Here is a 17,112-nt window from a genome sequence, read left to right as displayed (position 1 = left end):
GACATCATCAGCAGAGACCTATGGAGAGTCCAACAGGGGTCTCAAACTCGCGGCCCGCCCACCAATTTTGTGCGGCCCGCAGAGTTTGATTAGTCTGCGGGCCGCACAAAATTGGTGGGCGGGCCGCGAGTTTGAGACCCCTGGTCCAGGAGGTCCCGCCTTCCACACATCTGTTGCTCTATAGGGCTAGCAAACTAAGGTATTCTGTGTTCAGTACACTTTACTTTCACATGGTTTTGTGTTAATTTCAGGTGTAGGCACAGTAGTTAGACCAGACGTGGCCAACAGTTTTTACCCCCGGGGCAGATTAGAAAGAAAACTTTTTTCAGGAGCAGGATGAAATATTAAAATTAAAAAATGTTAAACACAAAAATGATTTAAGTAAACAAAATTTTATTATGTAATTTGTTTATGAATGTGAGTGAAAAAAATTTTAATATACACTATTTTAATAAAAATATAATTACATATTATAAATATCCAAACTGTATCACAAATCAGTAAAAACAATAATTAATAGAATGAGCCTGAAGGGGTTATATTGCAAATAAAACAATTATTTCATTGGACACATTTTCAGTTATCAACAGCAGCTATTGTCTATGCTACAATGCCACTTGATTCAGCACACCTGACCACAAAAATAATGAATTGTTTGACCTTAGGTATGGACTGGCAAACTCCGCCTAAAAGAATGTGGGTTTCAGCCCTGGCCGGTTGGCTCAGTGGTAGAGCATTGGCCTGGCGTGCAGGAGTCCAGGGTTCGATTCCTGGCCAGGGCACACAGGAGAAGCGCCCATCTGCTTCTCCACCCCTCCCCCTCTCCTTCCTCTCTGTCTCTCTCTTCCCCTCTTGTAGCTGAGGCTCCATTGGAGCAAAGATGGCCCGGGCGCTGAGGATGGCTCCGTGGCCTCTGCCTCAGGCGCTAGAATGGCTCTGGTCGCAACAGAGCAACACCCCAGATGGGAAGAACATCGCCCCCTGGTGGGCATGCCGGGTGGATCCCGGTCGGGCGCATGCCAGAGTCTGTCTTGACTGCCTCCCCGTTTCCAGTTTCAGAAAAATACAAAAAAAAAAAAAAAAAAAAACCCCAAAAACAAAGAATGTGGGTTTCACATCGCCGCTAAACGTCAAACAGTTCATATCACAGATGAGTACAAAAGTTGTAAATCTTTATAATGGAATTAAAAAAAAAAAAAAAAGTATTGTGAACCCACTCGACCAATTATTGGAAGTTAACCATAGATTAGTCACATGCAGAATTCTTTTCCACATATCACTATCTTCTTAAATATCTCGATTTCCAATAATCAAAGACGCTTCCACTTCTGAGTAGCTGAGATTTTAAAGTAGCGGAGAATATTAAAAATTTAATCACGGGCCGCATAAACTATGCGGGCCAGATGTTAGCCATGCCTGAGTTAGACCATCGTACTGTTTACAAAGTGTCCATCAGATACTTCCAGTAGCCCCCTGGCAACACCCAGTTATTTCTACATTACTGACTGTATTTCCTGTGATTTGCTCTGCAAATCCCTGGAGCAGGGGAGGTCCCGCAGAAGGGGAGAGCCAGGCTGCTCTGCCTGCAGCTGCCAGGCACAGCTCTCCTCGGCTTTCCCTCTGCCCTGCCATGCCCGGCTTGTCGGGTGGTTTGACTGCAGACTAATCGCTTCACCATTTTTTTATACAGACCCATAAAAAGGAGCATGAAGTTGATGCTGCTAGGCAGACTCTACTTTAGACTAGAGGCTGGGGAAAGGGGGAGAAGACACAGGGGTGGGGGTGGGGGGAGTGACATGTTAACGCTCTATTCGTGAGTCTGAAAAGAAATGGGACTCTGGATAATGGTGATATTGCTTTAACGGGCTGGTTCCTCAGAGAAACAAAGAGCCCCCATTCCTGGTCATTTGCCCCCTTGGTACAGCCCAGACAAAACGAATCCCTCTTCCTCTCTGTTGCCGCACTTGGCACTCCTGCAAACCGCGGCTGACCTGCCCTGTGCTCCGTGGGCTAAGAGCCACGGCTCTCGCCACCGGCTCTCAGGGTGTGGTCCCCAGAGCGGCGGCATCACCTGGAAACATTCAGAGATGTACATTCTCGGACCCAGTCCAGACTAGTGAGTCAGAAACTCCAGGGACAAGGCCCGGCCTCCCGGGTGTAATGAGCTTTCTAGGTGACCCAATGTGGCTAGAGTGGCTCTCAGACCCGGGGCGTAAGCACCTGAAGTACGTACACCCTCCAGGCCCTGGAAATCAACTGCGAGTGGGAGGTAGAGAGGAAGTAAAAGAGACATTTCTAGTTTTGGAGGCAGGATTGGTGGAACCATGGAACCTAATTAGGAATGCAAGGCGAGGAGATCTCTGTTTGTCACAGCTTGTGGGTTCACAGATGGTAAGGAGCAGGTGCTGGTCAGTTTGGTGTGATGCCTGTTTTCAGACACATGAGGTGCAGGCATGTGTTGTCCACTAGTGCTCCAAGCAGATCTGCAGATGTGAGCTCTGCGCTCTGGCGCCCCACGGCTGGCAGTAAATCCCAGCTCCAGCACTCCCGGTTCTCTGAGCTCGGGCAAGGCCTTCCACCTTCCCAAGCCTCGGCTCCCACACCTGACGATTAGAGTAGTTGTTCCTACGGCCCAGAGCTCAGGGCAGGATGGAATGAAGTATGACGTCGATCTCGGTGAGCAATGTTCCTAGCTTAGGAATGGCTGGTGCCGGGGCTCCCCGCCGCTGCGCACGGCTCTCCTGCAGTGGCGGGTTCCCAGCTCCTCCAGGGCCGCTCCAGCCGGGGTCTCCCCGCCACTGCGCACGGCTCTCCTGCAGCGGCGGGTTCCCAGCTCCTCCAGGGCCGCTCCGGCCGGGGTCTCCCTGCCACTGCACACGGCTCTCCTGCAGCGGCGGGTTCCCAGCTCCTCCAGGGCCGCCCCGGCCGGGGTCTCCCTGCCACTGCGCACGGCTCTCCTGCAGCGGCGGGTTCCCAGCTCCTCCAGGGCCGCTCCGGCCGGGGTCTCCCTGCCACTGCACACGGCTCTCCTGCAGCGGCGGGTTCCCGGCTCCTCCAGGGCCGCTCCGGCCGGGGTCTCCCTGCCACTGCGCACGGCTCTCCTGCAGCGGCGGGTTCCCAGCGCCTCCAGGGCCGCTCCGGCCCGGGCTCCCTGCCACTGCGCACGGCTCTCCTGCAGCGGCGGGTTAGGGCCGCCCCGGCCGGGGTCTCCCTGCCACTGCGCACGGCTCTCCTGCAGCGGCGGGTTCCCAGCTCCTCCAGGGCCGCCCCGGCCGCTGAGCCAGGTGGAGCAGCACGGCTGGTCTGTCTGCGGAACCTGGGTGCGGTGACCTCCAGTCAGATGCCAGTGGAGCTTCAGAGTCACTGCTGTCCTATCTGCTGCCTGAGGCTTCTGCTCGCAAGCTTGACTTCAAATGGAATGAGAGCATAATTGCTATTGAATAATCATGCTGAATACAGAATATTTATGATGACCTTATCTCATATAAAATCAGATTTCAGAGAAATCAAAGACTTCACAATAAGAAGAAAATGTTAAAACTTCTGGAAAAAAATAAGTACTGTATATGCAACCTTACAGTGTGGATTTCTTAAATATGATATAAAAGGCATAAACTATCATGAAAAAAATGAGAACTATAACTACATTAAAATTATTATATTGTCTTAAAGGATACTTAAAAATAATGGAAAACAAGCCACAAACTGAGAGAAGTTATTTTGTAGCACATATATGAAAAAGAAGATTAGTATACAGAATGCATGAATAACTACTCTGATTTAAAGGAACAAAACCAAGAGAAAAACGTGTAGACGACCTAAGGAAGCACTTAAAAGAATAATACAAATAGATAAACTTAAGTAAATATGATCAACTCTTATTAGGAATCAAGAAAATGGCCAATAAGACTGACTGGTGATGGCGCAGAGAATAGAGTGTCAACCTGGGACGCTGAGGACCCAGGTTCGAAACCCCAAGGTTGCCAGCTTGAGTGTAGGGCTGCCAGCTTGAGCAATGGATCACAGACATGGTCCCATAGTCATCTTGAGCCCAAAGTCATTGTCTTGAGCCCAAAGTCACTGAATTAGCTGGAGCCCGCTGGTCAAGGCAGGTCTGAGAAGCAATCAATAAACAACTAAAATGACACAACTATGAACTGATGCTTCTCATCTCCCTCCCCCTGCCTGCCTGCCTGTTTCTCTCTTGCTACTAAACAACAAGAAAAAAAGGCAAATAAAAAACATAAAATGCTGTTGTCCACATATCAGACTAGCATGAGGTCAACACCTGTCCACGTGGAACCCTGCTAGTACCGGAATGGAAACCCTCATCCACCGCAGGGAGAATGCTGCGTCACTTTGGAAAACAGTATTACCAGTAATTCCACACCTAGGTAGATGACTAAGGAAGCTCTTATACATATACATATATTCCTAGTAGTATTTGTTTCTAAGAGCCAAAAATTAGAAGCAGCTCAAGTATTTTTTAACAGAATGGATAAATTGAGAATATTCATACAATGAAGTGCTTACTAACTGGCAGCAAAAAGAAATCCACTACAGCAACATGAATTGTCCTACATAAATCTACAAGGAAAATGTATAACCAAAAGAGCAAGTCGCTGAAGAATACATGCAAATCTAAAAAACAGTTTTGTGAATGCCTGACCAGGCGGTGGCGCAATTGACAGAGTGTCAGACTAGGATGCTGGAGGACCCAAGTTCGAGACCCCGAGGTCGCCAGCTTGAGCGTGGGCTCATCTGGTTTGAGCAAAAGCTCACCAGCTAGGACCCAAGGTTGCTGGCTTGAGCAAGGGGTTACTCAGTCTGCTGAAGGCCCGCAGTCAAGGCACATATGAGAAAGCAATCAATGAACAACTAAGGTGTTGCAACAAAAAACTGATGATTGATGCTTCTCATCTCTATGCAATCCTGTCTGTCTGTCCCTATCTGTCCCTCTCCCTGACTCTTGTTCTATCTCTGTAAAAAAAAACAACCAAAAAACTGTTTACTGAAAAAATGTGTGTAAATAAACCTAGCAATAAAAATTAACAAAAAACGCAGGATGGTGGTTACCTCCAGGGTGCTGGGAGAGTCTGGTTGGGGGAGGGAGATCGTAAGGTACTGGTTTTGTTCGAGTCCTTAAGCTTGGCAAAGGGTACTTGTTTTTATCATTTTTCTCTAAACTGAATATCTATAATCTTTTGTTTGTAAGTTATTGATATATTCCAAAATTTTAAAAAATGCACTATTGATATATTGTTAAAAGAAAAAACCCACTAGAAACAATGACCAACTTGGAAAGGATGCTATCTGACCCTCGCAGCAGAGTGTGCTCTCAAAGACCAGTCTCCTTTAAAAGGAAACAGGGGCCCTGGCCGGTTGGCTCAGCGGTAGAGCGTCGGCCTGGCGTGCGGGGGACCCAGGTTCGATTCCCGGCCAGGGCACATAGGAGAAGCGCCCATTTGCTTCTCCACCCCCACCCCCTCCTTCCTCTCTGTCTCTTTCTTCCCCTCCCGCAGCCAAGGCTCCATTGGAGCAAAGATGGCCCGGGTGCTGGGGATGGCTCCTTGGCCTCTGCCCCAGGCGCTAGAGTGGCTCTGGTCGCGGCAGAGCGACGCCCCGGAGGGGCAGAGCATCGCCCCCTGGTGGGCAGAGCATTGCCCCTGGTGGGCGTGCCGGGTGGATCCCGGACGGGCTCATGCGGGAGTCTGACTGTCTCTCCCAGTTTCCAGCTTCAGAAAAATACGAAAAAAAAAAAAAGGAAACAGGACCTCCTCGAAGTAACAGCTGATTGGATTCAAGTCTGGGACAGGAGTTGTACAAGATGAACCTGAAACACCTGCTATAGGAGAAAGCAGGACAGTCAGTAGTGTCAACAGGACAAGAAGCCAAATCAAAGAGAATTCCAAGTGACTAACATATCTAAACCCAAGATTTCAGGGTTAACTTAATACGACCACGTAGAATGCTCCAATTAATTCTAGGTCATTTGTGCAAACAAAAGAACCCAAGATATTGATTGATCCAAAGCTGAAATGTAATGTCTCAAAATAATTTGGAAACTGTATTAATCCATTTGGGTAAGCTAGTCCTCAAACACAAAATAAGTATTTGTAAGGTAAGTTATCTGTATAAGATCATTTCTCCAGTAGAGAAGATTATAGAAAAGCAAGTGGTAATAAATGTAACTATTGAAAATACTACTTATTCAATTACACATTGTTTATACTTCTTTTTCCTCTCTACCTACACTGACTGACAGTGACCAAATGTATCTAGGTGTGTAAATAAGCAATGAATATTTGTTAAAAGACTTAAGGTCATTCAATCAATCCTCTCATTTTTATTTATTTACTTTTTTTTAGAGAGAGAGAGAGACAGGCAGGGAAAGAGAGAGGGAGGAGAGAGATGAGAAACATCAACTCGGAGTTGCGGCACTTTAGTTGTTCATTGATTGCTTCTCATAGGTGCCCTGACTGGGGAACTCCAGTCGAGCCAGTGACCCCCTTGCTCAAGCCTGGGCTCCAGGCCATCCTTTGGACTCATGCCAGCTACCCTGAGATTGTGTCTATGATCCTGCACTCAAGCCAGCTACCCTGAGACTGTGTCTATGATCCTGCACTCACGCTGGCAAACCTGCTGCTCAAACCAGATGAGCCCGCACGCAGGCTGGCAACCTGTGTCCCAGGTCAACACTCTCCACCAGTCAGGCTATCCCCCCATTTTTAGGCAACGTGATATCTAAATTAATAACCTTTAAGATAAGTATCTGCACCATTCTTTAAAAGTTGTAGATAAAGATTATATAACATTCTTAACAAATACCTAGTAAGAAAAATTAGGCCTAATTTTTCTCAGAAAGAAATTTGAATGACACTCAGTAGTATTCCACAAAGTTCATAATATGTATGAACTTATTTTTAATGAGGACGAAATTCTGTCCTTCTCCCTGTAAAAATAACAATAGCAATTGTAAATAAATCATCCCTAAAGGGTAACATCTTCCTTCACTAATCTCTGATACATTCAATTTACTGATGCTATTAACAAAGGCATTAATTACACTTGCAATTTATGAAGGACAAGAAATGTTTCTATTAGAATGAATCTCAAATATGGTGATTAATTTATTCCCCATAAACAAATGCACAATAATTAGATGGCAACTATTCATTCACTACCGGTCTTTAGGAGACAAATCAGTTACTCAAAAACAAAAGCTTCTGCAAGGTTACTAGTTTCCTAGCCTTTCCACTGGTTTCTCATTTGACAAGCTTCCCTCCCATACGCAGAATACACTCCAGTTAAAATCCCTTGTAATAATTTCAACTAGTAAGCTCACAAAATCAACTCTCTGAGTAGCTTTTTCAAATGCATTTCACCACAAGGCTTCATTCATTCTGTACACCCTCAACTTTAGTCCGATTAATCCTTGTGCTCGCCTCGGCGGTACACACTCTGAACGGTGTTAATCCTTGCGGTAATAGCCGTTCAAACTCATTTCACTGGATAAATGAATCCTCGAGTTTAATTTTAGAAAATTCAATTGCTTAACTTTCTTCTATAAAAATGTCTTCATAATGGAAAACTCAAAGCAAATCAAGAAAGCAAAAAATAGCCTGACCAGGCGGTGGTGCAGTGGATGGAGCGTAGGACTGGGATGCGGAGGACCCAGGTTCGAGACTCCGAGGTCGCCAGCTTGAGTGCGGGTTTATCTGGTTTGAGCAAAGCTCACCAGCTTGTACCCAAGGTCACAGGCTTGAGTAAGGGGTTACTCGGTCTGCTGAAGGCCCACGGTCAAGGCACATATGAGAAAGCAATCAATGAACTAAGGTGTCGCAACGAAAAACTGATGATTGATACTTCTCATCTCTCTCCATTCCTGTCCGTCTGTCCCTCTCTCTGACTCTGTTTCTGTAAAAAAAAAAAAAAAAGAGAGAGAAAGAAAGCAAAAAATAAAAAGAGCCTCTAGGGCCTACTGGATCCAAAGAGTCAGAAGATATCCCCACAAGATTTGGAAACTGTAAGATAAATCACTGCTGAGCCACACGAACACGCCCATCCCCAATCCTCCTCTGCCTGGCTGTCAGGAACGACCTCATCTCAGAGGCCTGGCCAGCGAGCTCCTCCTCCTCACGAGCCCCACAGGTCTTGCTGCTTATGATGCTCCCCAGAGTGGCCACCGTGCCTTGTTCACTGCTGTATCCACACCACAGGACAGGTATACAAGAAATACCTGATCAATCCTTTATTTAAGAAGGTGTTGACCACTGCCAGTCCCCTCCCCACCTTTTTTTTTTTAACAGAGATAAAGAGTCAGAGAGAGGGATATATAGGGACAGACAGATAGGAACAAAGATGAGAAGCATCAATCATCAGTTTTTCCTTGCGACACCTTAGTTGTTCATTGATTGCTTTCTCATATGTGCCTTGACTGTGGGCCTTCAGCAGACCGAGTAACCCCTTGCTCGAGCCAGCGACCTTGGGTCCAAGCTGGTGAGCTTTTGCTCAAACCAGATGAGCCCGCGCTCAAGCTGGCGACTTTGGGGTCTTCAACCTGGGTCCTCCGTGTCCCAGTCTGATGCTCCATCCACTGCGCCACCGCCTGGTCAGGCCCCTCCCTATCGTTTTTATATTTATACTTAGCAGTGAATGCCTATTCTGTGCCAGGCATTGTGCTGGGGACATAGGAGTCAACAAGACACTGTACCCGTCCTCATGGAGTCTATCACTTGGCTTATACCATATCCTGTGTTAATATCTATTCAAGCACTAATCACATTAGATTATAATGGCTCAACTCCCCGAACTGAATTTCTGTAACCTATTTGGACCACCTCACCACATTGGAATCAGGGAGAATCCACTATAATAGTGGTTTACCAATTGTACCGCATATCAGAATTACCTGGGTGAACGGGGTTATTAAAAATCCTGATGCCCAGGCCAAATCCCTTTCCAATAATTAGTCAGAATCTGTGGGGGGATGGAACCTAGGTTTTTAGAGCTCCGGGTCATTGCAGTATGCTGCCAGGTCTGGCTGGGCTGGCGCGCTATGCCACATACTCAACATGCTCACTCCCATGTGCACATGCGTGCCTTTGCAGCGGACACTGGCTCCTCTGCCGAGAACATTTACCTGGGTTTCCTCCATTCATTTATCCTTCTGAGATCCCACCTCCTTTTGCCGAATCCTTTCTGAATCACTCTTGTGTACATGGAACTGAATTACCTGAGCTACAGCTTTCATAAAATACTGAGCTGTACCTTGATTTACATAATTCTATTCTTTCCCCCTCCAGAATCATATTTCACAACTATCTCTAATTACTAGTTATTTTGAGACCACCTAATATTCCTAAATGACAGTATCTTTTACAGCTGAGAAGGCATCTCACACTTTTGTTTCCCAAAACTTTTAGCAAAGCTCTGGTCAGCAAATGGACATTCAATAAACATTTCTTAATCCAAGGTTTTTCAACTGCTGGTCTGCAAACCAGTCCGTCAGAAATTTCACGCTGGTCCACAAGAGGTAAGCACCCTGCCTGACCTGTGGTGGCACAATAATGGATACAGCGCCGACCTGAGATGCTGAGGTCGCCGGGGTGAAACCCCGTCAAGGTATATAATAGAAACAATCAATGAACAACTAAAGTGAAGCAGGGGTCCCCAAACTTTTTACACGGGGGGCCAGTTCACTGTCCCTCAGATCGTTGGAGGGCCACCACATACAGTGCTCCTCTCACTGACCACCAATGAAAGAGGTGCCCCTTCCAGAAGTGCGGCGGGGGCTGGATAAATGGCCTCAGGGGGCCACATGTGGCCCGTGGGCTGTAGTTTGGGGACGCCTGTACTAGATGATGCTTCTCTCTCTTCTCTCTCTAAATATCAATAAATACAATCTTAATAAAAAAAAGTCCACCACCCTGCTGTTGTATGAGGATCACAGACCCAATGATCTTAGAGAAATTCACGTATGCTTAGGGTAGTATCTGCCTTAGTGGTTCCTGAAGTAATTCTCCTAGTTTCACAGCCCCCAAGTGTAAAAAGGTTGAAAACCACCAGTTTTTATGGCTTTCAAATATACCGAATCAGCCCTGACTGGGTGGCTCAGTAAAGCACCAACCTGGCTGCCAAGGCTGCGGGTTTGACCCGTCAGGGCACATATGAGAAGCAATCAATCAGAACACAACTAAATATAACAACTAAATGAAACAACTTTCTCTCTCTCCCTTCTTCTTTCTCAGGAAAAAAACCCTCCTGAATCTCATAAATATAGCATGTGCCAGACACAAAAGAACATTTGCTGAATCATTCCACATACACAAAGTTCAAGGTTAGCAAAAGTAATCCACGTAGGAGAAGTCAGGAAAAGAGGAAAGGGTAAGAATTGGTAGAAGGCGAGAAGGATGCTGGTTATAGGGAAATGTTGGTTTCATGGGTGTTTCACTGTAATTCACTGAGCTGTACATTTATTAACCTGTGTATTTATTTAAACAGAAGTTTTAAAAAATCTAAGCATCACTGCCTGACCTGTGGTGGTAGAGTGGATAATGCATCCACCTGGAACGCTGAAGGTGCCGGTTTGAAACCCTGGGCTTGCCCAGTCAAGGCACATATAGGAGTTGATGCTTCCTGCCTGCCCCCTCTCTCTCCCTTCTCTAAAATGAGAAAGGCTTAAAAATAGAGAAACCCTGAGCTTGCCCAGTCAAGGCACACACCAGAAGTAATCAATGAACAGCTAAAGTGAAACAACTATGAGGTGATACTTCTCGCTCCGCCCCCCTCCTCCCTCTGTAAAATCAATAAATCTTAAAAACATCTAAGCATCACTTGAAAAAAATCTGCATAACCATCTATTTCCTTTCCTAAAACAACCTATTTCTCACAAACTTTGTAAATTAAACAACTTGACACATTAAAAATATAAGAAAGTGAACTATTTGTGAAATGGCCAGAAAATGTGTGAGAGAAAACTAAAGTTTCAGACCAAAGTTTGGTTACAGCGATAAAGAACACAATAAGCCCCATGACAGAAACCTGAAATACGTAATTAATTCACACACCTGCACATCCAGTCGCCACTGAAGGCTGTGGTAACTGGGAAGGTCTGGAGGCCAGTTCACTCAGAATCGCTCTGATCTCCTTCCTGTCATCCAGGTAAAGCTGAAGCAACCATTCGTTCAATTCTTCAGAGAATCCCAGAATGAAAATGGAGTCTCGGAAATCCGCTGACCAAGATCTAAAGTAATTGAGTTTAACAGAACATCAAAATTTACCTTTGTGTAGTAATGCTGAAACAGCTGACATACACAAAAGGTCATGAAACCCCCTAATTCTTTTCTGCCTAGTAAGGGCAACAACACTCCTTAATTAAAGGCAACTATTTTCTTTTTTGCTTTTGAGAGTTCATTTATTAAAGCTGGGGACAGTGAAACAGTTAAGGCACATATGACAAGCAACTACTATGAGTTAATACTTCCCATTCCTCCCCCTTTCCCGTCTCTCTCTCTCTAAAATCAGTAACAAAATCCTTTAAAAAAAAATAACGAAGGAAAGGCTTAGGGTAGAGGCAGCAAGGGGAGAGCCTGGGTGGTGCTCTGCGCTGGCTCCTAGAAACGTCACAGGGAAGACGTGGGTCACACGGGGCCGCGTGAACTCCCCAAGAAGGAAGTCCCAGGGACAGCAGTGTGCCACGGCTCTCAGCTCCCTGAAAAGTCAAGGAAAAGAGGCGCTGGAGACAGGTTCCGGGTGAGCCGGATGAGCCGCCACTGCCTGCTGCTCCCCTGCTCACAGGTCGTGAGGACCCTCAGAGCTTAGGAGAGAAAATAGGCATGTGTGAGAAGGAAGAAAGGCGTGGGCTGCTCCAGAGAGAGCACACCTTGCCCACTATTTTAAAATCTGAGCTTCTGATACACAAAAATACTTTATAAAACTATAAAAGGAAAGAATCATTAAAACGTCCAGTTTTCTCTCCTATTCTTCATCAAGCCAGACACTGCTAATATGCAAAAAAGCTCACTCGTTCTTCTCTCCCTTCTCTTAGGACACATACTATGGAATATGTTCCAATAACATGCATAATTATGAGCAATTCTAATTTATACTGAGGTGAGGCAGGTGCCGTATTCATGCTAGCAGGCTTGCATAGTCATATTCTTTAGGCACAGCTTCACCAAATCAAGTATAAACCATCATCAACCTTACTGAAACGAGCAGGTACCTGCTGGGGATTATGATGTAGAGCAGGGTTTTTCTTCTGCTTTTTTTCTTTCTGTGACAGAAACAGACAGGGACAGACAGGAAGGGAGAGGGATGAGAAGCATCGATTCTTCGTTGTGGCTCCTTAGTTGTTCATTAATTGCTTTTTCATATGTGCCTTGAGTGGTGGCCTATAGCTGACCAAGTAACCCTTGCTCAAGCCAGCAACCTTGGGCTCAAATCGGCGACCACGGGGTTTTGAACCTGGGTCCTCTGCATCACACTCTGACGCTCTATCCACTGCACCAGGGACTGGTCAAGCTGCTGCAGGGTTTTTGAACCACTGCTCCACAGACTGGTGCCAGTCTGAGAAAGAGTTAACCACCCTGAAGCTGTGTGAAGATGCCAGACCCAATGATATAGACCAGTAGTCCCCAACCCCTGGGGCCGCGGACTGGTACCGGTCCGTGGGCCATTTGGTACCGGTCCACAGAGAAAGAATAAATAACTTACATTATTTCCGTTTTATTTATATTTAAGTCTGAATGATGTTTTATTTTTGAAAAATGACCAGATTCCCTCTGTTACATCCGTCTAAGACTCACTCTTGACGCTTGTCCCGTAAGTTCAACAATTATACATAAAAATACCAGTTTTTACTCCAGTCGCATAATTTTATTTTGTGCATTTATCTGTCCCACCTTAAAGGCCGGTCCGTGAAAATATTTCCTGACATTAAACCGGTCCGTGGCCCAAAAAAGGTTGGGGACCACTGGGCTAGACTACAGACTCCTACACTCTTCATACAACACCAGGGTGCTTAACTCTTTCTTGGACCCACAAGAAATCTCTGGCTGACTGGCAGGGTCCGCACACCAGCGGTACACACGCCATTTTTAAGGTTCATGTGACACCAGTGTACCCAAGCCCTTACCATGAGCTTTGAGCTTTCAGTGAGGAGGTATGTTAACCCTTCCACGCCATGCTGGGCAGTGTCACTACCCACACTGAGTTTTCCTGAGGGTGGGAAAAAAAAAAGGAAATATAGCAAATGAATGGTTGTGTGATATTTCTCACTTTTACTCAAACTCTCATTAATAAGAAATATTATCCATTATTCCCTTTTCTTTTTCAAACGCTGCCTTTAAGGCCCTGGCCAGGTTGCTAAGTGGCTAAAGCATCGACCCCACCACCACCACCACCACCACCACCCTCGCGGTGGAAATCGCAGGTTTGATCCCAGTCAGCAACCAATGACCGCGCAGCTAAATGAAAGTCAGTGGAATGAGGAGTGGATGCCTGTCGCTCTCAAGAGGAAAACAAAGAGTTGGCAACAGCCTCATTCTCTCTCCACTTCCAGCAAAAACTGCAGCATTTGTCGCCTTGTCCCTTTCTTTACAGCACGGACCCCTGGAGACCCATCCTGGGGGCAGGTGTCCCTCCCCCCCCCCAGGCACAGCGCCCTCCCGCCGGGCGGACGCGGAGACACTGCCGCTCGCCCAGCGCGGGGACAGCAGTGTCACCCACCGAGTAGGAGCGCGGGGCTTCCATAACGCGCCTGCTGTCCCGCACACTCCGGGGCACAAGCCTCACGGGGCCTCTGGCGGGCGGCGGGGTGTCCGTCTTACACACGCGGGCACCAACCTGGGAGCTCCGGCACCCCCACAGCCACCGGGCGCCCCGACCGCGGAGCCCTCCGGTCTGACCGGACCGCGGGGGGACCGAGACGCCCCTCCAGGCCCGGAGGACGGCCAGCTCGCCCTCCGCTCCTCACTGGACCTTGGGGTTCGCGCCGCGTCTCAGGGACTCCGCCGCGATCCGCCCACTCGGCAACCACCGCGACGGAGCCGGACCGCCGGGAGCCCCGGGCTTGCCCCGCGACCACCGCACCCCACACCCCGCCACCCTCTGCGGCCGCGACGCTGGGCCCTCGTAGTCCCCTTGCGGCAGGAAGGCCAGGCGCAGCTTAGGCTCCTCGGACAGGTCCAGCGGCACCCCTGCTCCATGGCCATCTCCCCTATCAGCGCAGACCCCGCCCCCGCCACTTCCGGGTCACGCGTCCCAGCGCAAAGGCGCTCGGGCGCCTGGCATCCCGAGCTCTGGGTTCCGGGCTATGCTGGTCCCACCCGCAAACGCCCCCTGCGGGGCTTGCTGGGCGCTGGCATGCGCTCGCTAAGCTCTCCCAGTGCTGGCAAGGGCCATGGCTAGGCTGTGTGGGGACAGAAAGAAGTTCAAAATCCGACACCACCACCACCCCTGCGGAGCTTAATGTGTGGTATCAACAGCTAACACAGGGGTCCCCAAACTTTTTACACAGGGAGCCAGTTCACTGTCCCTCAGACTGTTGGAGGGCCATACTATAAAAAAAACTATGAACAAATCCCTATGCACACTGCACATATCTTATTTTAAAGTAAAAAAACAAAACGGGAACAAATACAATATTTAAAATAAAGAACAAGTAAATTTAAATCAACAAACTGACCAGTATTTCAATGGGAACTATGCTCTTCTCACTGACCATCAATGAAAGAGGTGCCCCTTCCAGAAGTGCAGCGGGCTGGATAAATGGCCTCAGGGGGCCATAGTTTGGGGACCCCTGAGCTAACAGTTGTTAAACACTGTGTCAGGAACTATTCTTGTCACTATTGCTCCCATTCAAGATAAGGAAGCTGAGAAGTCAAGCAACGGAAACTTGTAGAGCTATTACTTTGCACAGAGATGTTCTGTCTGTTATTTTATTTAATGTGTTCACTAGCCATTTCCTTGTTCTTCCAGGTGATACATCAAAGCTGGACCATTATGTAATGAGCCAGAGAAGAGCTGGAAGGGCATGATCAGGTCCTTTTGACCACTTGTTCCAAAGCCCATCTTTCTACAGTGGAAGCTGAAGGATTGTCACAGTTCTGGGAGTGGTTATATGTTGGGATAAAGATGGTGAAGATGGCTGAAAGGATTGCTGCTCAGAACAACTTATTTTTATGTGTTGAATTGAGGAGCCACTGAGCCACTTCACCCGCAGGTGTTGTAAGGTACCAAAAACTACAGAATTAATATTAATATTTTAAGAGGCTTGGAGAACATTTTATTAATTTGGGTTAAGGTGTGCAGAGAAATTGTGAGAATAGCCTCTGTACTGTGTGATTGGCATAACCAGGATGGCCCTTGGCATTGTATTGTAAATGCAAAGGGGAGGAAAACATGGATCCCCAGACATTCCACCACACTTGTGGGGAAAGGGGGAATGGCTAGCCAGGTGCAGGAAGAGAAAATCCAAAATAAACCTTTTCTTATAGCAATGAACCATTTGCGGGCATTTGTCCCCACAGAAACTACCTCTCCTATGTAAATGCATGTGGTTAATACGTGTGACTCTGGACAGAGAGATGGCGGATGAACACTAGAAAATATAGGAATGCCTTTTAATATGTAAAGAGACATCTTTCTACCATTGTGTTGATTTGTAAATTTTGTTTTCTCCAAAAGGATGTATGGCTTGCAAATTGAACATGGTCCTATCATGTTAAAGGACATATGACTATAACCAATAGAAGTAAAGGGTTCCTAATTACAATTTTTGCTTCTGTACTTCCCACTTACAAAACTATGAAAACTAGGTAAAACAAAGGGCCAGCACGCTCTCCCTCAGACCTCTGTGGGAGTTGCCGCTGCTTGGACAAGCTAGACAATAAAACTTTGGTGTGTAATCGACGGACCTTGTTTGTGTCTTCAATGTTTCGGGTCCCTCCGGATTGGCCTTAACAATTTTTATGTGTTGAATAAGGTGGGAGAGTTCGGTTCCTTTCTTGTCTCTTGTCACCTGCCTTGGTTCAAATACAAGAGACTTCAGAATTGCTGACTGATAAGAATATGACTCTCCAAGTCTCACCCTCCTTGTGTGTGGCAGGGGAGAAACTTAGAGAAACAGTGCTTATCTATCCTCTCTAGGGATTGAGACAACTGTTTCTATATTGAGTCTCCTGGGAAGAAGTGGAAATTGGAAGTTTCTCAGCTGTGCTTGTCTACTTTGTCCCTCACATCTGACATGAAATTGTTTCCTACAGGGGGACACAGAAAGGCAGGTCCTTGAACTTGTTACAGTAGTTAGGTCTTGACGCAGCATTTGCAGAGACAGCATAATTTTTACTTCCACTGTAAGCTGCAGATCAGCAAAAATAGCATTATTTTCTGTAGAAGCCTTTAGTCCAGGGGTCGGGAACCTTTTTGGCTGAGAGAGCCATGAACGCCACATATTTTAAAATGTAATTCCGAAAAAGCCATACAATATGTTTAACACCAAATACAAGTAAATGTGTGCATTTTATGTAAGACCAACACTTTTAAAGTACAATAAATCTCTGAATTCTTTTTAATAACGTTGTTATGCTGTTGCTAACCAATGATGAATAAAGTACTTCTTACCATTAATGCGACTTCTGGTGCTGCATGGTTTTGCTGATGGCTTTGTAGTCTGGTTGATATGTGGTGAGGTTAAGCTTCATGTAGGCGTTGAGACTTCCATCCGTTAAACGTGATTGTAGGTTGGTCTTAACGTTCTTTAGATGTGAGAAAGACTGCTCACATGCATATGTAGAGCCAAACATTGTCAGCACAGCAATATTCACATGCTTTAGTGTGTGGTATGTGATGGGAAGTGCATTCCAAGTTTTGACAATCAGCTGGTCCGCGGGGTGAAGTTTTTTCATTTCTCCCCACTTGTGTTTGCCCACCAACTCTGCTTGCTGTCATACAGGTCTTTCCAAATCTTCATTCAGTGACTTGAACTTATTCACCCACATGTCTGAGGCCTTCATGTCAGCAGCTTATAGCTCAAAATCTCTGACGGAGACACCGGGGATGTAACTCAGGTCGGCGCTGTCCACTGCACACTCGTGTGGATGGGCGATG

General features: G+C 46.7%; 1 long non-coding RNA gene across 1 annotated transcript; it reads right to left on the bottom strand.

Moving 5' to 3' along the window:
* Nucleotides 1-376: 376 nt before the first annotated feature.
* Nucleotides 377-11,281, bottom strand: LOC136384068 (uncharacterized). Its single transcript, XR_010747518.1, has 3 exons — nt 11,070-11,281; nt 3,219-3,407; nt 377-2,726 (listed from the first exon to the last, which is right to left on the bottom strand). It is a non-coding gene; the product is annotated as an uncharacterized lncRNA (long non-coding RNA).
* Nucleotides 11,282-17,112: the final 5,831 nt, after the last annotated feature.

This window comes from Saccopteryx leptura, chromosome 12 (assembly GCF_036850995.1).
Source record: "Saccopteryx leptura isolate mSacLep1 chromosome 12, mSacLep1_pri_phased_curated, whole genome shotgun sequence".
NCBI lineage: Eukaryota > Metazoa > Chordata > Mammalia > Chiroptera > Emballonuridae > Saccopteryx > Saccopteryx leptura.
The sequence above is the reverse complement of the archived record's forward strand: the minus strand, read 5'-3'. Positions and strand labels throughout refer to the sequence as shown.